The following is a 24828-nucleotide window of genomic DNA, read 5'->3' on the forward strand; positions in this document are numbered from 1 at the left end:
CACCACCACAATCACCACCACCACCACCACCATCACCACCACCACCACCATCACCACCACCACCATCACCACCACCACCACCATTGCCACCACCACCACCACCACCACCACAATCACCACCACCACCACCATCGCCACCACCACCACCACCCCCACCATCACCACCACCACCACCATCACCACCACCACAATCACCACCACCACCACCATTGCCACCACCACCACCATCGCCACCACCACCACCACCATCACCACCACCTCCACTGCCACCACCACCATCACCATCACCACCACCACCACCACTATCACTATCATCATCATCATCATAACCACCACCATCACCACCACCAGGTTGTTTACATTTAGCTTTTTGAATAGATGTAAATGGAGGTTATTAGCATAATCTTAGTATGATGCTATAAGAAGCATCATTCTTTCCACAAGGGAGAAAAGGTAGAAAGGTGAGAGAAACAGTGGCTCAAATAAGAAACTAAGAAGTGGATGTAGGAGAGAGGAGAGGGCTGCCGCGACTCTGTACTGTGCAGTCCTCTTGTTTGCTGCCAGCTGTGCATGTGAGTGCTCAAAATAGCAAATTTCTCATTTGTAAGAACTGGCCTGAAAAAGAAATTTGGTGATGAAAGCAAAAAGGGCAATGAGTAGGTCAAATACCAAATTCTGCAAGGACTCCAGTTTGTGTTATATCCAAATTCAACACAAACTCCAGATGGAAAAAGGAAAAGCTACTCCATGAAATTTTCCAATGACAGCTCTAGTTAATGCCAAAAAGCGTGTGCAATGGGGAAAATTACGCACTTCAGAGAGTCTTGGAAGCTGAGGCTTTCTAGGCAGATTTAGGACATGTCCCTTGTAAATGGCAAATGGGCACATGAATAAAAAACAAGATTCAGGTACATGCCAATTGTGCCTTGAGGAAAAAGGCAGTAATCTTAACCAGCAGCCTCCGTGAACAGCTGTGGGCTCTGAAAGCGTCCTTGTAACCATTCTGTCTGGTGTGCCAGGGACCCACATGCCCATGGAAGGCAGCAAGGCACGTATCTGCCTATCTTTTTCATTTCCCTGTCAAGTCGTTCTAGTTTATGTGGGTGGGTCTCGGCCTCAGTTTCCCTGTCTTGCACCCCAGATCCTTGCTAGCTGCCCTGAATACTGCCCTGAAAATTCAGCTTGTGTGCTGGAGACACTGAGCCCTACCTGACTCCTGTCCTGTGGGCAGGAGCACACTCTCCTTCCTGCTGTCGCGAACGGACAGTGTCTGGACATGAAGTGCTGCCCCCAGAGGGCCTCCTGGGCTGTGTTCTCGATGCCTTGCCATAACCCCTACAGCAAACCACTGCAACCGCAGCATTGCTAAGCCTGAATTTGCCTGAGTCCCTGGGCCTCGCCGGGCCTCTCTGTGGATGCAGATAGATAGAGCCTCTTTCAAGTGTCCCAGGGCCAGTTTCCATAATGCACTCAGAACTGGCTTCCTTTCCCTTCCTCAAGGCTTGAGCTGTCGAAGTGGCATTATTGTGTTTTGTGGTTGAGCCCACACTCTTTGGAAGTGCTTGACTTCCCTGGGAAACTTCCGGTGAAATTTCCCTGAGAAGGAAAGTTACTTTTATGTTTGAAAACAATCTCAAACTCCGTCTTGCTGATATGAACTTTATCTTTGAGTGTTCAGGGCTTTAAAAAAAATTAACTTAAAAGTAAAATTAATTGATGACTTCAGGAATGATACATGGGGAAGAAAATGAATAAATCATTGGTTTCAGAGAAATGTGTCACTAGCCATCAGCCAACGGGGCCGTCAGGTTGGCAATATTTTTTAGATGGAATGTACATATTTATATCAGCTAAAAATGTTTGGGGATATTTGTATCTTTCATAGTTTTTAAGTCTTGATATTTGCCCATTATACCTTTATTTGGGCACATGGCGAGCTGGAGGTAAGTGGTGTGGGGCCCGTTAGGCTGTGCCTGTGTGAAGTCGTTTAGAATTTGGGTGACCGTATTTTTTGTAGTTCAAACCAGGATACTTTTGAGAGTGGATAGGGACACAACAATTACACCAGGACAACAGGCATAAACCGGGAGTGTCCTGGGTAGGCTGGGATGCATGGCCATCCTGCTGCACCCATGAAGAGCGGGACCAAGGGCTCAAGGGGCCTTGAGGCTCTGCAGAGGTGCATAGGAGGGTGTGATGCCACTCTTGCCACATGGCAGCCCAAGCTTCGAGGGCCAGGCCCTGTGCTAGCCCCTATGGAGGCAGGGGTGACCACAGCCAGGCGAGGCCTCTGCTCTCAGGGCACCTGTCATTTGGGAGAGCAGATATCCACCTTAAACAAATAGTCACTTCATTACAATTGTGTAGTTGCAATCACACAGCTGGAGAAATACTATGAATACACAAACAGATACAAACTGTTCTGCAGATGTTGGCAATCAGGAAAATGTTCTTAACGCAGTGACATTAAACTTGAGGCTCTAAAGTATGAGAAGAATTGGTCAGATTGGGCTGGGAGTGGCAGAGAAGGGAGTCAGGAGGGCAGGAAGTAAGAGTGTTAGGGACAGAGCACACTCTGGAAGGAAGGCTCCCAAGCTGGAGAACGCTGGGTCCCAAAGGACGAGGAATGCTGCCCTAGGCCTGACACTGCACTGGGATGGCATGTTTGAGGCGGTGTTCTTACAGCTAGCTGCTCTGTGGAACAGGCATGGGAAAGCCTGGAGGATGCGCTTAGGAGTGTCATGCGATGGAAATTATGGTTGCTTTGGTTAGGATGGAGGGCGTAGAGATAGGGAACAGTGGGTGGGGTTGAAGTGTACTTAGGAGCCCAAATGGGCAGAACCCTACGCCTCCTGGGACGCAACAGGGGAAGAGGGAGAAAGGGGTCAAGCGTGAGTTCCAGGCTGGGCATGCCGGGTCGGAGGCAGGGGACGCAGGGACTTGTGTGGGCAGGGCAGGCTGTGTGCCAGCCTCGGGACCTGCTAAGATGGAGGCCACCCTTCACAGGAGGTGTGTGGGGGCCGCTGACCTCAGGGCTGGAGCTCAGCAGAGAGCGGCCGGCAATGGAAACATGGGCGTCACCAGCACCTTTGAAGCCACAAGGCTTGGGAAGACCTTTGAGGAGAGATCACAGAGTGAGAACTGAAGCGAGTCAGGGCAGAATTTTGATAAATGCCTATGTTTAAGGAATGGTTGGGAGGAGGAGGAGGAGCCCTGGCAGGAAACTCAGAAAATGTGGCCAGGGAATCCGAGGGTAGAGCGGGAGCGCGGCTCCTCAGGAAGCCGAGGAAAGGTGTTTCAGGAAGGAACGAAATGGTCAGCTGTACGCAAGGCTTCTGAGAGGCTGAGAGAAAAGGACAGAAAGAGATTGATCAATAAATGAGTCACTGCTGATCTAAAGTCGTTTCATTGGTGCCAGGTCAGGTTGGAGGGTGAGGAGTGGGTGGCAGTGTGGAAGAGTGGAGGACGGGCAGGAGCATAGGTCAAAGCGAGGCTCCGAGAGGACAGAGCTGAGGCAGGGCGGGGACGAGGCTCCGAGGTTGCCCAGGGCAGAGGAGGGTGTGCAGGGAGAGAAGCTTGCAGGCAGAGGCTCAGCTCACAGGAGGGAAAAATGGAGGGAAGCACCTGAGAGGGCCAGACCAGGGCAGGGCCAGTGGGCAGGAACTTCTTGGAAGAATCTGGAGAAGTTTTGCCCCTGTTTGATGGGAGGAAAGACCCTTGTTTAAGTGAGAATGAAGGCGCAGTGAGTGGCAATAGCTGCACACCGGTGGCTTCAGGTTTTCTTTGAAATGTTTGTGATAAAGTCATTTGCCATATGGCAGCAGAAAAAGTTGGGAGTTTGAGAATGGAGACTGCATGAGATTGGACTTGTGGAGGGGTGGGGAGTGCCTTTGGAGCCGTTTATCAAGTTTCATGACATGAAGATGAACCAGGAGGCCGCACCAACTTCTACACACATAATAAAATTCCCAAGAAGCTGACCAGCCAACCTGGGACACAGACTGTGGGGACTTTCTTTAGCACTTGTGCTGGTGTTTGAAGCATAAGTTCCGTCTTATGTCCAAAAGCAGTTCTGGACTCGACTGCCTATGAGCATCTGAGATGGCGTCCCTTTCTTTTTATCCTTTCAAAATTAGTTTCGCAAACTAATTTTCTCTGCTCCCTGTCTGGAGATCTGGAATTTGGCTTGAAAAAACCACTTATTGAGAATGTTCATGGCCCCACAGTTGACAAAGCCTATGCCCTTTAGAACAAGGTAAACTTTGGTGGTTCCTGGCTTTGCATCGTTGGCCGGCTGAGGGTGGCCGCAGTGAGTCCTGGAGGCAGATCTCATTGGTACAGGAGCCCCCCGCACACATGCCTGAGATTTGGGGAGACAATTGTTCCTGCCCCTGTGCCTGGCTTTAGCTTTGTGTTTCTTTGTTGTAGAAACAATGGTTAAGTTCTCAGGACCATGTCTAGAGGGTTGAGCTTGCTAAAATGTGCTGCACACCTGACAAATCACAGACACTTCCCACAAGTGATTTAAAGGACACTATCCTCCTGGGAATGCTACAGAGATTGAGGAGATTCGACAACCTGGAATAAAATCTGTTCCAAATCCCCATATTGGTAAGGCCTAATTTTGACTTGTGTCCTGCTAGGATGCCGGGACAGTGGGCCTGAGCGCCCTATAGGGGAAACAAAGTAAAATGGGGGAGGGGTTGGAAAATTTGATCTGGAAGTTGTGGTTTAGTGGCACAGGACATCAAGGGATTCTTTCATGGTGAGTATAAGCTTTGCGCCCTGAAGTTATATCATGTCCCAGAAAGATAATTGCTATTTATAAATTTAAAAACTGCTTCATGCCCTATTTTCTTTCTGATGCTCCACAATCTGGTTGGAGTCCAATCTAATCTCTAACTCCCAGCATGAATCTCCCACGATTAAACAATCTCCCATGATTAAACAAGGATGAATTGCCCTAAAACACACACGGAGCACTCCTGAACCAGTGTCTTCTTTCACCTTTCTGTTATCAGGTTCTTGAAGACAGTGATGATGTCTCATGCTTGTTTATATTCCCAGTGTTTTGCTCTTAGTAAGTACTTTTTTGATGTACTTACCTCTCCGAATTTTTAGAAAAGTTGCTCAGTAATAAAGGCTAGACATTGATTTGCTATTGAAATTGAAATTTCTAAAGCTGGGGCTTTTTTTCCTTTCGCTGTGGTAGCTGTACATTCCATATTCCGATGGCTGTTTTCCTGTAGGACTTCAGTTTCTTCCTCAGACTCAGGTCTGGCCTTCCTCCTCTTTTCCTCGCTTTCCAACAAGTAGGAAATGAGCTAAGGAGCGCGAACCATTCAGAGATGTTTGGTAATTCTTAGCTATAGAAGATTGCATTCCAAACAAGCTGGGACACGTACAGCCGTGTCGCCGCTGCTGCTGGGCGCACTGGGCACCGCGGGCCTTCTGCGGCCACAGCGGGGGACCCTGAGCAACCGCAAGGCGTGGGGGCGCAGGGCGATGTAAGCGCCAGGGTCTGCCCTTGACTCCGGGCACCGGCCCCAAGCTGGGGTTGTCCTTGTGAAAACTCGGGATGGTTGGACTAGATTTCCAAGGACTCTTCTAGCTGCGTGTCTATGGCAGCCAGCGCCCTGTTGTCCTGGAGTCCGTAATCCAGGCAGCAACTTTACCTGGGCTGCTGGCGGTGGTTCCAGGCGTAGCCGGCGAGGGACCAACCAGTTGTCACCTCTGTGACTGGGCCTGGACGCACAGCCACATCTCTCTCCTCTCTTTCACAGTCAGATTTCTTGAAAGCAGTGTCTACATCCTCTGTCACCCCTCCCGCGGGCTCCTCACCTGCCGCAGGCCGCCCCCGCACCCTGCCCCGCCCCTGCCCCCGCCCACGCCCACGCCCCTACCTCTGCCCGCCCCTACCCCTGCCGCGCCCCTACCCCTGCCCCCCTATCCCCGTCCACCCCTGCCCACCCCACCCCGCCCCGCCCTGCCCCAATCCCCCCGCCCCCGCCCCCGCCCCCGCCCCCGCCACACCCCGCCCCCGCCCCTCCCTGCACCATGCCCCCGCCCACACCCCTACCTCTGCCCGCCCCTACCCCTGCCGCGCCCCTACCCCTGCCCCCCTATCCCCGTCCACCCCTGCCCACCCCACCCCGCCCCGCCCTGCCCCAATCCCCCCGCCCCCGCCCCCGCCACACCCCGCCCCCGCCCCTCCCTGCACCATGCCCCCGCCCACACCCCTACCCCTGCCCGGCCCTACCTCTGCCCCCATCCCCGTCCACCCCCTCCCCCTCCCCGCCCCCGCCCCTCCCCCTCCCCGCCCCCGCCCCTCCCCGCCACATTCGCCGCCACAGCGTCTCTCGGTCCTGCCAGGCCACGGGCACCTGGCGCCGGACCGTCCCTCCGGGCCACAGCCACACGCCGGTTCCGCGCCCTGCCTCTGGGAGCTTATTCCCGCGTTAGGTCCTGCTCGCCTCCGTTTCCCCTTCTGGTTCTGTCCCAGCTGTACTGCGGCTTCTCCGCGCACTTCCGCCGCGGGGAGGCGCCCGAGGGCGGCGGGAAAGCCCCCCTAGTCCAGAGCTCCCCGGAGCAGGTGCGGCGGTCACCGCGCGGGGCTGGGGGGCGCTGCGTTTCGGGTGGAAACGCAGCCGCAGTCGGTGCCTGAGCTGACCGCGACACCCAGCGCGTCCACAGCGGGGTGCAGGCTGGATCTGAGCGACTTGCCAAGGTGGGGCTGGTGAAGGGCCCTGCAGGTGAGGCTGGCCGTGAGCCGCCTGGACCAGGGAGGGGGGTTGCATTGTAACAAGCAGACCCCCAGAAACCACGGGATCAGCTGAAGTGGGGTTTGTCAGCAGTGATTGTAAAGCAAGAAATTTATAGATTTTGCAAGAAACTTAAAGGGACTGTGGCATATCTGTAATAGCTACGCATGTAAAGTATGTGCGCCAACGTGAGAAACCCGAAATGTGTAATACTAAGTGAGCAAAGAATAAAACTATGTTTGATGTTCACCACGTTAAATTATATATGTAAGGTTTTTCGGAGGCGGCGAAAACACAGACACAGAGAGAGAAAGAGTGGGAGCCAAACCACGTGGCTTTATTATACACTCGTGGACGAGGTTCCAGGGCCCCAAGAGAGGGGGCCCCAGAAGTCACCGCTGTTTGAAGGGGTTGAGGCCTTTGATACCCTTTGGGCCTGGCTAGGGACTTTTGGCGGGAAGAGCTGGGGATTCTAGGAGGGGCTGGAGGTATTTGTGGAATCCAAGAGCGGAACATTCTTATCCAGGTGGACATCTGGGGGTGGATCCTCTCAGCAGGGCCTGGCAGTTTGTCCTTGGCGGGTCTGGTCTCATGAGCCTTTTCTTTTTGATCTAGGGAGCGGAGGGGGCCGCCACCAGCCTTACATTCCGGCCTTTTGGTTTTGATGGGCCCGCTCTTTCCGACTACTTCCTGCTAGGAGGGGCCTGGTCAGGGGCTCTAGGCGGGGCGGCTGTGGAGGGGCGGTTGGTAGTGGAAAGTATGGATGAAGAAGTAGTTGGTTTACGGCCACTCCTGTCAGCTCTTGTAGGTGGCGCTGGAGGAACTGCAAAAGACAGGGAACAAACAGAAAGATTAGGCAGATGATGACACCGGGTGGCAATGGCCAGGTAGCCAAAGGGAATTGTATCCAGCCAAAGGGGGACGCATCCCAGCGGCGGCGGTTGTGCAGGTCTTTACTCAGGTTGGTGAGCTTGTCTATGTTCCGCTCCAAAGGCCCGATTCGCCAGCATAGCAGCAGCATTCTTTATGAAGGAAAAGGCAGGTTTTTCTTTTTCCAGTCATCAGCGGGTCTGCAAAATCTTGGGCAGAAATGACACCGTGGCCCAGGGCACCTCCCGCGAGCCCTGAGGCCACAATGGAAGAGGCCAAGCTGAGACCCACCATGACAGGTAGAAAGACGGCTAGTCTTGGCTGGGCTTCTGGGAGAAGCCATCCAAACTCAGACTCACCGTATAGAGTTTATTGAGGGACCACCATGACAGGGAAACAGGGACCCGGGGTGGATGTATTGACGCAGCGGGTAAGTGCTCCGTTGCACCAGAAGAACTGTCCCAGAGCAGAGGACGTGGCTGTGGTCACAGTATGGTTGGTAAGGCGGCGTCCATGAAGTTGTAGGCGGGGGCCAGTGCGGGAGGTGAGAAAGCACACGCGGTCTGCGTAGGGCTGGCCTGTAGGCTCAGGTTCCCAAAGGGAACGCGAGTGAGCGGAGTGGAGCATGAGGGAGCTGATGAGGGAGTTTGGGGGTTAGAATGGTTTAGAGGGACAGCAGCCAGCAGGGGCTGCTGAAGGGGGGCACAGAGGAAACGGTGGGAAATATTAGGGATTATTTCAGAGGAATTGAGGAAGGTGAGGGTGTGCTGTATGATATCTAACCAAGAGGTGAGAGTGGGGTTATGGGGACGAGAAGGAGCAAGTTGTCCGGCCAGAGTCTGTTCTGCCTTCTGGGAAGCAGAGCCCTCGGGGAGGCGGGCGCCTCTGTAACCTGAGAGGCCGAGACAAGGGCATGGGCTGCCTGGCGTTTGCCGTCATCGCCCACGGTCGAGCCGCCATCAGCAAACAGTGTTAAGTCTGCATCTGAGCGGGGCTGGTCCGAGAGGTCGGTCTGGAGGTGGTGGCGGCATCGACCGTCTCCGGGCAGGAGCGAGAGGAGAGGGTTAAGGACGGGATGGGCAGCAAAGTAGCGGGGTTTAGAGTAGCAGACTGTGTTAGGGTGATGTTGGGATTTCCTATGAATATGAGATGGGATTCCTGTAACCTAGAGGGAGTGAGGGGCGCCGACGAGCGGTGAGTCAGCAGATCTTGGAGGCGATGGGTGGAAAAGACATGAAGGTGCTGTCCCAGGGACAGCTTCAGTGCTTCCCTGGCGAGAGAGGCTGCCGCGCCCAGTGCCCTAAGGCCAGGCGGCCAGCCAGGACCGTGGTGTCTAGTTGTTTGGATAAATAAGCCACTGGAGCACAGGTGGGTGGGCTCCAGGAGCCTAAGGGCTGGGCGAGGACACCCAGGGCCAGGCCCTGGCGCTCGTCTGTGTAGAGGTGAAAGGGTTTTCAGGATGAGGGAGTCTTAGAGGTGGTGCCTGGAGTAGAGTGTCACGAAGCTTTAGAAATGCGAGGCCGACAGCTCGGGGGTTTAGTAAAGGGCCAGCGGGGCATCACGGGCTGCCTCATAGAGGGGTTTAGCAAGGAGGGAGAAGTTAGGGATCCAGTGTCGGAAGAAACCAACAAATCCAAGGAAAGACAGAATCTGCTCAGCGGTCGTGGGTGGTTGGAGATCGTGAAGAGCCCATTGGCGGTCAACAGTGGGATCCCGGGACGTGGGGGTGAGCCGAAGTCCAAGATATGTGACCATGGGCTCGGACAGCTGGACTTTGGAGGGGGACACTCGACAGCCCTTGGAGGCAAGGAAGTTAAGCAGAGAGGCAGTGCGGGTCTTAGAGTGCCGTAAAGAGGGGCTACAGAGCAGATCATCAACGTATTGGAGAACAGTGCTAGGCTGTAAGGGACATTGGAGTAGGTCCTGGGCCAGTGCCTGACCAAATAGGTGGGGGCTGTCCCCAAACCCCTGGGGCAGGACGGTCCAAGTGAGTTGTCTAGATGTGTTTGTGTCAGGATCTCCCCACATAAAGGCAAAGAGATTGCAACTGGCTGGGTCTAAGGGGATAGCAAAGAAGGCATCTTTGAGGTCCAGACCGGAAAAGCGGGCAGTGGAGGGCGGAATATGGGAAAGTGAAGTGCAGGGATTAGCACCACAGGGTGTATGGGGATAACAGCCTCCTTAAAGAGCCCTAGGTCCCTGACCAGCCGGTAGGACCCGTTTGGCTTCTTTACCGGGAGAATGGGTGCCTTATAGGGAGAATTAGTTGGGATTAAAAGTTTTTCACACGGAAGACGTTCTATCATGGGTCTTAGACCTCTGCGGTGGGTGGCGAAACAGGGAACTGGGGGCGGGAAGGGAAGGATGAAGGGTCTTTGAGTCGAATGAGGACGGGGTGTGGTGTGTGGCCACTACTGGGGTGGAGGTGTCCCAACCCCAGAGTCTACAAGTTCAGGCGGGAGAGGGCGCGTCTTGGGAGAGGCGGAGGGTGGGGGTGAGGAATCTGAAGAGAGGGATAGAAGGAGAAGGGCGGATGTCCCTGAGGAAAAGTGGAGTGTGGTGCCTGATTTGGCTAATAAGTCTCTTCCTAAAAGTGGAGCGGGACAGGAGGGCATGATGAGGAAGGAGTGGGTGATGGGACGGTCGTCTATAAGACGTGTCAGAGGGCCAGTAGTAGGGGCCGTGAAGGACTGCCGTCAGTGCCCATAACCGACACCTGGGAAGGATAAGTAGGGCCTGAAAAAGAAGGCAGGACTGAGTAGGTAGCCCCGTGTTGACCAGAAAGGACACTGCCTCACCCGCTACCCTGATTGCTACCCTGGGCTCAGCGAGGGTGATCGGGGTGGCAGAGCCGGGGCTTCGTGGGTCTTCTGCAGCCAAGCCCAAAACCGTCAACGGCAGGTCTGGGGGTGGAAGGACTGACCCTCTAGACCTTTGTCCCAAGGGGCAATCACTCTTCCAGTGTCCCTCTTGACCACAGGCCGGACAAGGCTTATTGGGCTGACGTGGCTGCGGGCACCGGTTGGCCCAGTGGCCTCCTTACCGCACTTGAAGCAGGTGCCCGGCGGGGCGTGGCTGGTGGCTGGTGGTCGATGGCTTTCCGGGCCCCACCGGCCGCAGGGCTGCAACCGAGGCTTGGGCTTGCAGGTGTGCGTTTTGGTGGACGTGGGCTTTCCTTTGGGCCTCTGCCTGTTCATCTTGGGAACTAAAGATTTTAAATGCCATGTTCACCAGGTCTCGGATGGGGGTCTGAGGGCCTTCTTCTGCCTTTTTGAGTTTGCGCCTAATGTCAGAGGAGGACTGGTGATAAAGTGAGCTGCAAGGACGGTGGCCCCTGCTGGGGAGGTGGGGTCCAAGTGGGTGTGTTGGATGAGAGCATCCGTAAGGCGGCTGAGGAAGCCGCGGGATTTTCATCGGGCTTTTGAGTGATTTCTCTAAGCTTATTAAAATTAACTGCCCGATGGGCGGCGGCCTGGAGACCAGCAAGAACGCATTGCAGCATGCGATCTCGGCGGGTTCTACCATCTCGGCCGGCGGGGGTGTCTGGCTGGTATTCCCACCCTGGCTCACTGCGTGGACAGCCTCGGCCCCGACCGGCATGCTGCGGTCTGCTAGGTGGACTTGATCAGCATGTCCCTGAGCTGCCACCCAGACACGTTCCTTTTCATCAGTAGTGAGAGTAGAAGCCAGAATGACAACAATGCCACGCCAGGTCGAATCATAGGCTGGTGTAAGACAGCGGAACTCTTTGGTGTAGGCTGGGGGTCGTTAGAAAAGGAGCCTAAACGCTTCTCAATCTGAGAGAGATCAGAAAGGGAGAAGGGAACATGGACGTGCACGACCTCTTCGGCACTGGCTACCTCTCTCAGGGGACAGAGAAGGGTTTGGCCTGAGGGCCCTGCCTGGGATCGAGCGTGGTGACTGACAGGGGACGTTGGCAGAGAGCCAGGGCAAGCAGTAGCGGAGGACGGTGGGGCACTAGGAGGAGGAGGAGGAGGAGGAGGACCTAGATATGGTGGAGGCCGAGCAGGGGGACAGGTAAGGGAGTCAGGCGGGCCAGAGAAGGCGGAAGAGGTTTCTAACGGGTCCTTCGGCTGAGAGGTGGAAGAGGCCAAGGACGGCGGAGGACTCAGTGCAAGGAGGATTTGTGACGGGTCACAGGTCTGACAGAGGGAAGGACGGGAACGCAGATGGAAGAAAGCCTGGACATAAGGGCTCTCCCACCATTTGCCATTTCAGTGACAAAAGTTATCGAGATCTTGTAAGATTTTGAAACTGAAACTCCCATTTTTAGGCCACTGTGACCCATTGCCTAATTTGTACATCGGCTAGGCGGTGTTACAATAGAAAATGAGTCTCTTGGGCCGAATATCAGACTTGAGGCCCAGGGCTGCAAGACTGGCTAAGAGACAGCCCAGAGGCGTGCTAGATTTGATTTTGGAGGATTGACTGCCCATGGTGTCCTAGTCCAATGAGGGAAGGACGAGATCGGGAGCCGGTGTGCCAGGTCACCCATCAGGCCTTGGAGAGAAGGCTCTGAGCCTTGGAAAGGACTGACTGAGTGGATCAGGCGTCCCTGAGACACTCAGGGCCTTATGGATCCTTACAGATGGAAGGACTGACTGAGGGGCTCGGGCGTCCCCGAAGACACTCAAGTCCTTATGGTGGAGGATCTCTGACTTGGACCATGGACAGAGACCCTGGAATGGACTCATTGGGCTAGGAACACAAGGGCAGAGGGACTTACCCAGGCCAATTGGTCGGCTGGCGTCCGGTGGATGTCCCGGTCCGAGGTCTGGAAGACACGAGAGGGGACAGTGCGACCACGGCCCTGAGGCAGGCCGGCGCAGCCAAGACTCCCTTCCCGGGTTTCGGCACCAAATGTAAGGTTTTTCAGCGGCGGCGAAAACACGGACACAGAGAGAGAAAGAGTGGGGGCCAAACCACGTGGCTTTATTATACACTCGTGGATGAGGTTCCGGGGCCCCAAGAGAGGGGGCCCCAGCTGAAGGGGTTGAGGCCTTTTATACCCTTTGGGCGGGGCTAGGAACTTTTGGCGGGAAGAGCTGGGGATTCTAGGAGGGGCTGGAGGTATTTGTGGAATCCAGGAGCCGAAGGTTCTTATCCAAGTGGACATCTGGGTGTGGTTCCTCTCAGCAGGGCCTGGCAGTTTTTGTCCTCAGCGGGTCTGGTCTCATGAGCCTTTTCTTTTTTGATCTAGGGAAGGGCGGGGGCCACCACCAGCCTTACAATATGCATATGAGTAAAACTGGGAAACAAGCATGGGGAATGAAATCAACTCTGTCACTGTGGCAGGTATGTGGGTGGATTTTTTAAAAATCCTTCATTTTATTTGCTAACAATAAATGAAATTATTAGTAAATTCATTTTCTTGATTATAGTATGTTTTAAAAATAACGAATAAGAATCATTTTTTCATTTTTTTTTTCTGGTGGTGTAGTCAACTCCATATTTTTTTGCTTTCACTGGAAATAATGTTTCTGTTTGGAAAGCACACATAATACAAATTTCAATAGCCACTACTTTCTTAAAAAAACATGAAAATGCCATGTCATTTCTTTTTGCTCTAAAAAATTGTATTAATTTTAAGTGTAAAACAGGCTATAGAATACTAAGTGTAGTGTGATCTCATTTATGTGAAACAGTTATCTCAAACCCCACATACCACCTTTCTGTAATAAATTCCTTTGTTTTCCATTTTCACTTGCTTCAGTATACTTGTTCTTTTGTAAAATTTTGATTAGGAAATATGTTAGTTATCTATTGCTGCTTAAAAAATTACCCAACACTCTATGGCTTTAAACAGCAATAACCATTGATTATGTATCACTGATTCAGGGGACCAAGACCTTGGGACTGGCGTAACTGGAAATTGCTCCTGAGATTGCAGCACCGGGGCTTCTGGGAGCTTTAGCACCAGGGTTGGACACCCCAGCTTCCACACACCACCAAATCCCCAGCTTCTCCCGTTAGTCACGCTTTTGTTATTGAATGACTCCACTTCCACGTTCCCAAATTTATTAGTTATCTATCCCTGCAATAACAACTTACCTCACAAGTTAGATGCTTAAAACGATAATTTCAAGATGTCTCATTCATACGATTGGCAAGTTGGGACTGCTGTCACAGGAGCCCTTAGTTCCTTGCCACAGGGACCACAGGGCTGCTGGCATGTCCTTGTGGCACGATCACCCTAAGAACGGGAGATCTAAGAGTGCTCGAGGGAGCCCAAAATGTCTTTTATTACTTAGCCTGGGAAGCCATGATTTCTGCAATATCCTACTGGCTAAACAAGTAAGCCCTGCTCTTTGTAGAAGGGAGGCAAGGAGCAATGGTGTCCTCTTGGAGACTGGCTATCATGGTTTGCCCTCTGGCCCCCAATGACTCATGTCCTTCCCACATGCAAAGTACAGTCATCTCTTTGCAAGGCCCTCCAAAGTCTCATCCCATAAAAGCCTCACTTCAAAAAAATCTAGGATCTCATCACCTAAATCAGTCCCAAGTATAGTGAGGCTACTTGGGTCCAGCTTCTCACAATCTGAGGATCTATGAATTTAAAATACAAGTCATTTTACTTTCACACATCCAACATCCCGTGGTGGCACAGGCACTGGATAACTGCTGTGGATGGTTACTATCCAAAACGGGGGAGTCTGGGAACCATACAGGAGTCACTAACCACAGCAATTCTGAAATCCATCTGGGCTCATTTTGGAAGTGATTTGAATAGGACTCAGCCCTACTCCTGCCTGGGAATGAGTCTTCTTGCCTCTTAGCTCTGTCCTCCTGGCCTTATTTCCACCTTTGCATCATGCCCCCTCTGTAGCCTATGTTTGTAGTCGAATTGTTTTTTGGTCTTCAGTCTGTAGATATTTAGGGTTCAAAGGCCACTTTCAGAGTCCAGAGTGCTAAACATTACACCATGGAACCATGTGGAAAGGCCACTTTCATTCTCTGTCCCCTTCAGTCCAAGCTGGTGGTGTTTGTGCCAAAATAATCCTCTTAAAATCTTTGTGGGTCTCCTGTCTTAAAAAGCTTATTCCATTGAACAAAAGTCACCACTGACAAACACACAGCCAACATCATACTGAATGGGGAAAAATTGAAAGCATTCCCACTTAGAACTGGAACCAGACAAGGTTGCCCTCTATCAATGCGTCTATACAACATAGTAGTGGAAGTCCTAGCCAGAGCAATCAGACAAGAGAAGAAAATCAAAGGCATCCAGATGGGGGTAGAAGAGGTCAAACTATTGCTCTTTGCTGACAACAGGATCTTACATCTAGAAAACCCCAAAGATTCTGCCATGAGACTACTGAAATTCACAAATTCAGCAAAGTCTCAGGTTACAAAATCAATGTACAGAAATCAGTAGCATTCCTGTACTCCAACAACAGTCAAACTGAGAAGCAAATCAAAGACTCAATACCCTTCACAGTAGCAACAAAGAAAATAAAATACCTAGGAATATATCTAAATAAGGAGGTAAAAGACCTCTATAGGGAGAACTCTGAAACACTGAGGAAGGAAATAGCAGAGGACATAAATGGGTGGAAAAACCATACCATGCTCATGGGTCAGAAGAATCAACATTGTTAAAATGTCTATACTGCCCAAGGTGATCTACAGATTCAATGAAATCCCTATTAAAATACCAACATCATTTTTTGCAGATCTAGAAAAAATAATTCTATGCTTTGCATGGAACCAGAGAAGACCCCATGTAACAAAAGCAATCTTAAGCAAAAAGAACAAATTGGGAGGCATCAATTTACCAGACTTCAAGTTATACTACAAGGCTATAGTAACTAAAACAGGATGGTACTAGCACAAGAACAGAGACATAGACCAATGGAACAGAAGTAGGAACACAGATATAAAACCATCCTCATATAGCCATCTAATCTTTGACAAAGCAGACAAAAACATACACCGGGGGAAAAAACCTTATTTAACAAATGGTGCTGGGAAAATTGGATAGCCACATGTAGAAGAGTAAAACAGGATCCTCACCTTTCACCTCACAAAAATCAACTCACGGTGGATAGCAGACTTAAACCTAAGGCATGAAACTCTAAAAATTCTAGAAGAAAATGTTGGAAAAACTCTTATAGACATTGGGCTAGGCAAGGAATTTATGAAGAAGACCCCAAAGCCAATCACTGCAACAATAAAAAAAATAATAAATAAATAAATGGGGCCGGGCACAGTGGCTAACGTCTATAATCCTAGCACTCTGGGAGGCCGAGGTGGGTGGATTGCTCGAGCTCAGGAGTTTGAAACCAGCTCTCGCAAGAGCGAGACCCCGTCTCTACTACAAATAGAAAGAAATTAATTGGCCGACTGATATATATAGAAAAAATTAGCCGGGCATGGTGGTGCATGCCTGTAGTCCCAGCTACTTGGGAGGCTGAGGCAGAAGGATTGCTTGAGCCCAGGAGTTTGAGGTTGCTGTGAGCTAGGCTGACGCCATGGCACTCACTCTAGCCTGGGCAACAAAGCGAGACTCTGTCTCAAAAATAAATAAATAAATAAATAAATAGGAACTGATCAAATTAAAAAGCTTTTGCACAGCCAAGGAAACTATCACGAGAGCAAACAGACAACCTATAGAATGGGAGAAAATTTTTGCAAGCTACACATCTGATAAAGGGCTGATAACTAGAATCTATATAGAACTCAGAAAATCAGCAAGAAAAAAATCAAACAACCCTATCAAAAAGTGGGCAAAAGACATGAGCAGAGACTTTTCAAAAGAAGATAGACTAATGGCCAACAAAAATATGAATAAATGCTCAACACCTCTAATCAGGGAAATGCAAATCAAAATCACAATGAGATATTACTTAACTCCAGTGAGAACGGCCTTTATCAAAAAGTCCCAAAACAATAAATGTTGGCATGGATGTGGAGAAATAGAAACACTTATACAATGCTGGTGGAACTTCAAACTAGTACAACCTCTGTGGAAAGTAATATGAAGATACTTCAAAGAGCCAAAAGTAAAACTACCATTTGATCTAGCAATCCCATTACTGGGCATCTACCCAAAGGAACAAAAGTTACTCTATAAAAAAGACATCGGCACTAGACTATTTATAGCAGCACAATTCATAATTACAAAGATGTGGAAACAACCCAAGTGCCCATCAATACATGAATGGCTTAATAAAATGTGGTATATGTATACCATGGAGTTCTACTCAGCCACAAAAAACAATGGTGATATAGCACCTCTTGTATTACCTTGGCTAGAGCTAGAACCCATTCTACTAAGTGAAGTATCACAAGAATGGAAAAACAAGCACCACATGTACTCACCAGCAAGTTGGTTTTAACTGATCAACACCTAAGAGCACTATAGTAGTAACATTCATCAGGTGTTTGGCAGGTGGGAGGGGGAGGTGGGATGGGTACAGTCATGCCTAATGGGTGCTGTGCGCACTGTCTGGGGGCTGGACACACTTTAAGCTCTGACCTGGGTGGGGCAAAGGCAATATATGTAACCTAAACATTTGCACCCCCATAATATGCTGAAATAAAACAAAAATTAAAAACAAGTCACACCTGCAAATATCTTCAAAATAAGTCTTTCTCTACCTTAGGCTGCTACTGAGAATACTGAAAGGTAACACCTTTCATGTACACAGAAGCCCTATTGCTTGACTGAACAGTTCTTTGAGGCCATAACAAAGGCTTTTGCAGTTATGCTCTGGGCTTCATCCTTAGATTGTGTTTTTTTGAGAGGGCCCTGATAAATTATATATGATCTTTGCCCAGAAGGTATTTCTTTTTTTTTTAATTTTTTTTAATTTTAGCGTATTATGGGGGTACAAGTGTTAAGGTTACATATATTGCCCATGACCCCCTACCCCCTCAAGTAAGAGCTACTCCTATATGTCCACTTGGGTGTTGATCCGTTAATACCAATTTGCTGGTGAGTACATGTGGTGCTGGTTTTTCCATTCTTGAGATACTTCACTTAGTAGAATGGGTTCCAGCTGTATCCAGGAATATACAAGAGGTGCTATATCACCATTGTTTATTTTATTTTACTTTATTTTATTTTTTTAGTTTAATGTATTTTAATAGCAAACTTACAGGAACAGAACAGAAGACAGACAACATTAAAAACATGTACTTGCATGTAGGACAACTCAGTTAGAAAAGTATAGTGAATGGATGGAATCTACTGTATGATAAAAATGCTACAAACACCATTTAGTTGCTGTCAATAAGAAATTTACTTGTTTTAAAAAAATCCAAATGCTGGCATTGTCCAGAAAAATTTAACAGGTTTATTTATAATTGTTATAAAGTTGAACTGCTGAAACTTGTTCACTGAAACATTTGACTTGCATTAATGCTTCACATCCTGCATTTATATTAAAAAGTCACACACAAATGAAAATGGAAAAACTGCCAATACCTGATTTCTGTCCCCTATTTTTCCACTGGAAATCATATACTTAGGTACCTTTTGACCCCATGGGGAAAAAAAATTCTAACGTTCAGAACTACCAATAACAGGAAGAAGAGAATCTTTTTTTTTTTGAGAATGAAATGTTTTCCCATCATAGTGGATTCTTAAGCACGTTCTCCACGTATGCGGCGTGCTAGCTGGATGTCTTTTGGCATAATTGTTACACGTTTGGCATGGATAGCACACAGATTGGTGTCTTCAAGAAGGCCAACCAGATAGGCCTCACTTGCCTCCATTTTACCTGCAAAGCACCAATAGCTGCGCTCTGGAAGCGCAAATCTGTTTTGAAGTCCTGAGCAATTTCTCGCACCAGACGCTGGAAAGGAAGTTTGCGAATCAGAAGTTCAGTGGACTTCCGATAACGTCTAATTTCACGGAGTGCCACTGTACCAGGCCTGTAGCGATGAGGTTTCTTCACCCCTCCAGTAGAGGGCGCACTCTTGCCAGCGGCTTTTGTAGCCAGTTGCTTCCTGGGTGCTTTACCACCAGTCGATTTGCGGGCAGTTTGCTTTGTGCGAGCCATGGTATATAAAGACCTCCTTACTTACCCCCCTTCTCCTTCGCTGGAGCTCGGTGAGCAAGAGGCGGCGCTGGCGCTTGAGAGCCTCACCATTGTTTCTTAAAGCTGAATAGTACTCCATGCTATACATACACCACATTTTATTAATCCACTCATGAATTCATGGGCACTTGGGCTGTTTCCACAGCTTTGCAATTGTGAATTGTGCTGCTATAAATATTCGAGTGCATGTGTCTTTTTCATAAAGTGACTTTTGAACTTTTGGGTAGATTCCCAGTAGTGGAACTGCTGGATCAAATGGTAGATCTACTTGTATCGCTTTGAGGTATCTCCATATTGCTTTCCACAGAGCTTGAACTAGTTTGCAGTCCCACCAGCAGTGTAGGAGTGTTCCTCTCTCTCCGCAACCACGCCAGCATTTGTTGTTTGGGGACTTTGTGATAAAGGCCATTCTCACTGGAGTTAAGTGATATCTCATTGTGGTTTTGATTTGCATTTGTCTGATGATTAGAGATATTTTTTTTTCAGTACCAATAAGTATTTATTCATTGTATTTTCCCAGGGAAAGTAGAAAGGAAGGGAAAAGAGTCAGCATGTGTTCTACAAAATGATTAGAAAATGGGAAAGGAAGTACCCAGTACAGCAAAATCAATCATCAAATAAACATACCCCAGGATGGGGTCACCAAAGCCCAAGGGGGCTCAGTCTCCTGCAGTTCAGGAATAAGGGGAAGGGATCAGGAAAAGAACAGACAAGTACAGGCTTTCCTACCCTCCCTCCCTCCCCATAAATTCAAGATTTCACACAAAGCTTTGGTTTCTAGCAGTAAACATGGAGTTACATTCATCCGTCTCCTATTAAACAATCTTGTGGCCACTTTGACATAAGTTTCTTGCACCTGTATAATAAAATTTCCTGAGTGACTTGGATATACATTCATAATCCCTTTCTTGGTCTCCTGCCCTCACTTTCTATATGGAAGGCCCCCAATTGCGTCTCTCTACTTACAGATTACAGATTAAGTAGGTTTGATCCATCCAAAATACAGCAGTTGTTGCAAGTGTTTGGCATGAATCACCATCAAGAAATGGTCTTGACTTAAGAGGTTGGGAACAAGGGATGGAGGGTTCCTAGCTTCCTCAGGATTTTTGCATAAATCATTGAAGAGTTGTGGAGGCATCCCAAGAATTAAATGCATTATGTGTGTGGGTGTGTAGGTTTCCATTTGGGGGGGATGGGAAAGAGGGTAGGGTAGGAGACAAGTTTTTAGGACAGAAGATCTGGTGGAAAATAGGAAACAGGGCATGGGGAACACAAAAGAAAAAGGTTGGTGTTCAAGATCCCCACTTGAAGAAGAGGCCCTCCCCACACTAATGTTTCCGATCCTTTTGCCTGGTGCAGAACCTTCTGTCAAAGATGCTTTGGCTATTTTTCTCTCAATACAAAAAGAAGTTTGTAAACAATAAAACCCCAAAAGAACATGAAAATCAGCACATTATATTTACACAAACTAGGCCACCTAGCAATCACCAACTCAGTAAAGTCCTACAAAGCCCAGACAAATACAATAACTAGAGGGGGGCAGCATTTAGGGGAGACAAGAACCCAGGATCAGACACACACCACCCAATGCATTCTATTGCATTTGTCCCGTTTCAACACAGTGAGGTAGGTTTGCGGTGATCTCACAGCATGTAAACGAAACCCCCTTTTGCTCCTGTAGCTACCATGACGCTATTAATGACTACTGCAGCAGGGCAGGACACTGGCTCAGGGCACCACAAAAGGCCCTCGTTTCTGGGTCTCCTGGAACCTAAGACATTTGAAAGGTTAAGGATTTTAGTCCTCAATTCATATATCCATCCCTCAACAGCATAGGATGAGTACAGGGGTATTGGTCTTAAAACTTATCCTTACTAACTCACAGTTTTTACAAAAACACACATACACTCTGTTGTGCATGAGTAGGTCTAGCCAAACCCAGTGAAGGATGGATCGAGTATGTAAAGCATGTCCTGTGCCCTAGGATTAGACAACCCTCACCTAACCTTGACTTCCTCTCTGGGCCTTCCACCTAGCCCCGCCTTTCCTAACCTCTCTGCAGCACCTTTTCCTGTTTAGACGAATTTCTAATCTTCCAGTAGAAGGCGATCAAGTCATGGGGCAACCCAGTTAGAACCTAGTCTCCCATGAAACGTTTTCAAGGTGGAAGGGGTTTCAAGTAGATACTATGGCAGAAAAGACAGCTCTAATTGGCAAAAATGAGGTAGTTCAATAGGCTGTGCACTCCAAATAGTTGCTCTCTATGGTGATAAAAACAACAAAAACCATTCCTGCTGTGCAGACCTGGAGATGCTGCCGAACTTATCCCTGAGATTGCTCATGTACCTGAGAACACAGTGCAGGAATGAGGGCCTTAGATTAAAATATACAAAAATACAAAACCAGAATATTTATATTAAGAAAAAAAAGTTGAAATGCACAAGATACGTCATTTGCACACAGCTAGTGCAGTTGGCATCCTGGAGAAAGTGGGACCCAAGGTGCAGTTATCCAAGGGAGCAAATAAATAAAATCACATTGGCCCGGAATGGGGTGGGAGTGAGCTTAGGAGCAGCAGGTCTGTAGCTGTTCCCCCAACCACCCTTTCTGCCTGTCATCACTACCCATCACTTGGGACAGTTCCCAGCACCCTATCTCAAGAATGGGTATAAGAATGCAAGATATGGAAAAAACCCTGCCTTACTCCTGAGATCCCCTCCCACAGAATGTAGTGGCTTATGGGTGGGGTCCATTAGTCCATTCTTGTACTTAATCGTTTCACTCTGGCATGGGCATTATATTATTACATATCCTTCTTTAAAAGGAAAACGACTTCCTATCCAGGCAACTTTCAAAAGCTAGAGATTCGGGGATGGAGTCTCAGATAAAGCATTCAGGTTCTAGGGTGATTTCCCCATAAAGTCCTCCCTTGCATTTGGATAGAGCATGGGTAGGGTTCCTTTGCCTCACTCTTTCCCCCCACCAAGAAGGAAGAAGGGGTGATGCCATGAACCCAGCCTGAGATACATGGCAGTGCCAACCACCCCCAACCCACCCTGTCCCCACTTTCTCCACTCTGCTGCTCATTGAAACTTCCTGATAGCAAAAGAATAGCCCCCACCCACTATGGCTCAATTCTGGGGCTCTGGGAGCAGGGCAGGGCTGTGGATCTCTTCTTCTTCCTCCCGAAAGTAGGCTGGCTTTCCCTGTGCGCCAGGGGCCTGCTGGGCCTTCAGTGGACACGAGGCCACCATGTGGCTGATGCTCTGGCAGAAGTGGCACTTCTTGGGCTGGGGTGGCAGCTTGCATTCCTTAGCATGATGGTCTAGACCTCCACAGTCGTAGCACCTGTCTCCTTTTGATCTGCGCTTCTGCATGTTCTTCCCCTTTGGCCGCCTCTCACTCCCGATACAGAACACCCCACCAGGTCCAGTGGCTCGGACAGATTCCAGTTGAACTCAACTGCCTCACCCTCCTTCAGGCTCCGGAAGCCTTCCATGTGCAGCTTACTCTGGTGCACAAAGACGTCCGCAGGGGGTCGAGGGCGACCCGGCGCGGGCGGCCATGGACGGGAAGCCGAACCCCATGCGCACGTTGAACCACTTACAGATGCCGGCACCATGGAGCAACTGCGGCTCGTCCGCAGCCCGGGCGCGTCCTCCTGCGCCTCCGCCGCCGCCTTGGCGCAGCCACCTGCAAACTGCCGGTTGGACACGGAGCCCATGGTCGTCGGCGGAGCCCGCGGCCCCTGGCCCCTGCTCAGGCGGCGGCTGGCCCCAGAGAAGTCCGGAGGCAAAGGGGTGGTTCGGAGAAGAGGCTGCTACATCTTCCCCCGCACAATGATGATTAGAGATATTGAACATTTTTTCATATGTTTGTTGGCCATTATTCTGTCTTCTTTTGAGAAGTTTCTGCTCATGTCCTTTGCCCATTTTTTGATAGGGTTGTTTGATTTTTTCTTGCTGATTTTCCTGAGTTCTAAATAGATTCTAGTTATCAGCCCTTTATCAGATGTGTAGCTTGTGAAAATTTTCTCCCATTCTGTGGGTTGTCTGTTTGGTCTCTTGACAGTTTCTTTGACTGTGCAGAAGCTTTCTAATTTGATCAGGTCCCCTTTGTTTATTTTTGTTGCTGTTGTGATCGCCTTTGGGGTCTTCTTTCTAAATCTTTGCCTAGGCCAATGTCTAGAAGAGTGTTTCCAACATTTTCCTCTAGAATTCTAATAGTTTCACACCTAAGGTTCAATCTATTACCCAGCACGAGTTGATTTTTGTGAAAGTTGAAAGGTGTGGGTCTTGTTTCAGTCTTCTATATGTGGCTATCTAGTTTTTCCAGCACCATTTATTGAATAAGGATTCTTTCCCCCAGTGTATGCTTTTGTCTGCTTTGTTTAAGATTAGTTGGCTATATGAGGATGGTTTTATATCTGGGTTCTCTGTTCTGTTCCACTGGCCAATGTTCCTGTTCTTGTGCCAGCAAAAAGCTGTTTTAATTACTATGGCCTTGTAGTATAGTTTGAAATCTGGGAACAAATTTGTTTTATTAACAACACTGTGTTTAGTGCTTGCTTTAGAATTTATAGCATTCCTCCTTGACTTATAACAGTCTGCCTTCAAATAATATAAAAATGTGGGGCACGGTGTCAACGCCATTACAAGATGGCGCCTGTTTCCGGCTTTGCCTAGAGCAGTAAACAAGTTCAGCGCACGCGCAATTGTCGGTTACCCTGTGGTGCAAGCATGCAAATGAAGGATCCTACTATGGACCAATGCTTTGGCGGCTCGACAGCTGAGCGGCCTATCCCAGCTTAGGGGTTGTGCTTCTAGGGTATATAGCAGCCTGCGTGCTGCCGGGCTGGGTCTTCCGCATCATGTAAGTCTAAAGGGAACCCCATTAAAGCACTGTCAGAAGAACTCCAGTTGCCGCGTCTTCCTTGCTGGCGAGGCAGGCGCGACATAAAAACTTCATGTATAATATAGCAATCTGTGGACTAAATGTTTGTGCCACCACAAAACTCACATGTTGAAGACATAGCCCCAAACATGATGGGAATTAATTAGAGTTAGTTGAGGTCATGTGGGGCCTTCGTGATGGGATTCATGCCCTTATAAGAAGAGGCATCAGAGAGGTTTCTCTCTCTCTTTCTCCCTCTCCCTACACATGTACTGAGGAAAAGCCACATGAACACAGGGTGAGAAGGTGGCCATCTGGAAGCCAGGAAGAGGGCCTCACCAGAACTTGACCATGCTGTCATCCTGACCTTGGACTTCTAGACTTCAGAACTATGAGAAAATAAACTTCTGTTGTTTATGTTTACCCAGTCTATGGTATTTTGTTATGACAGCCTGAGCAGACTAAGACAACAAACTTATAATTGTGTATTATCATTTCCCTTCTCTTAGTCTATGAGCTATTGTCATATATATTTTACTTATAGATATGTTATAAATGTCACAATGAACTATTATCATTTTTTGCTTTAAACATTCAGTTATTTTTAAGGAAAATTAAAACCATAAGAAATAATGTCATATTTACCCCCATATTTACAGTTTACTGTGGTCTTCATTCCATTTTTGAAGATCCAGGTTTCCATTGTTACCATTTCCCTTCTGTCTGAAGATTTATCTTTTCCTATAGGGGTGCTTAGGTGACGATAAATTCTTTCAGCTTTTTGTATGTCCAAAGGGTAAAAAATCTTTATTTTGTCTTTATTTTTGAAAGATATTTTCATGGAGTAGCATTCTATGCTGACAGTGTTTTTCCCGACAGTTCCTTAAGGATGAAGCAGAAGTCTATTCTGGCATGCGTAATTTCTTCCAGGAAATCTGCTGCCATTTAAGTCTTTGTCCCTCTGGACACCGTGTGACCTTTTGGTCTGGCTGCTTTTGGGATTTTATCCTTGTTACTGGTTTTAAGAATTTGATCATGATGTGCTATGGCATGGGAAGTGAGTGTTCACTGAGCTTCTTAGACCTGTGGGCTAATAGTTTTCATCAAATTTGGAAAAGTTTTTGGCCATTGTTTCCTAACATGTTTTTATGTCCCCTCACAAACTTCCACGCTTTTTTGAGACTTCAATTTTGTGTTTACTAGGTGGCTTGATGTTGACCTATAGCTAACCGGTGCTT

General features: G+C 48.8%; 1 protein-coding gene and 2 pseudogenes across 1 annotated transcript in view; all 3 read right to left on the reverse strand.

Moving 5' to 3' along the window:
• The window catches only part of CIDEA (cell death inducing DFFA like effector a), a 511919-nt gene that overhangs the window by 393069 nt on the left and 94022 nt on the right, over window positions 1-24828 (reverse strand). The gene's annotated exons all lie outside the window — the stretch shown is intronic.
• Window positions 17928-18691, reverse strand: LOC142861590 (histone H3.3A-like; annotated as a pseudogene).
• Window positions 21829-22421, reverse strand: LOC105885193 (protein lin-28 homolog A pseudogene; annotated as a pseudogene).

Source organism: Microcebus murinus, chromosome 17 (genome assembly GCF_040939455.1).
Source record: "Microcebus murinus isolate Inina chromosome 17, M.murinus_Inina_mat1.0, whole genome shotgun sequence".
Classification (NCBI taxonomy): domain Eukaryota; kingdom Metazoa; phylum Chordata; class Mammalia; order Primates; family Cheirogaleidae; genus Microcebus; species Microcebus murinus.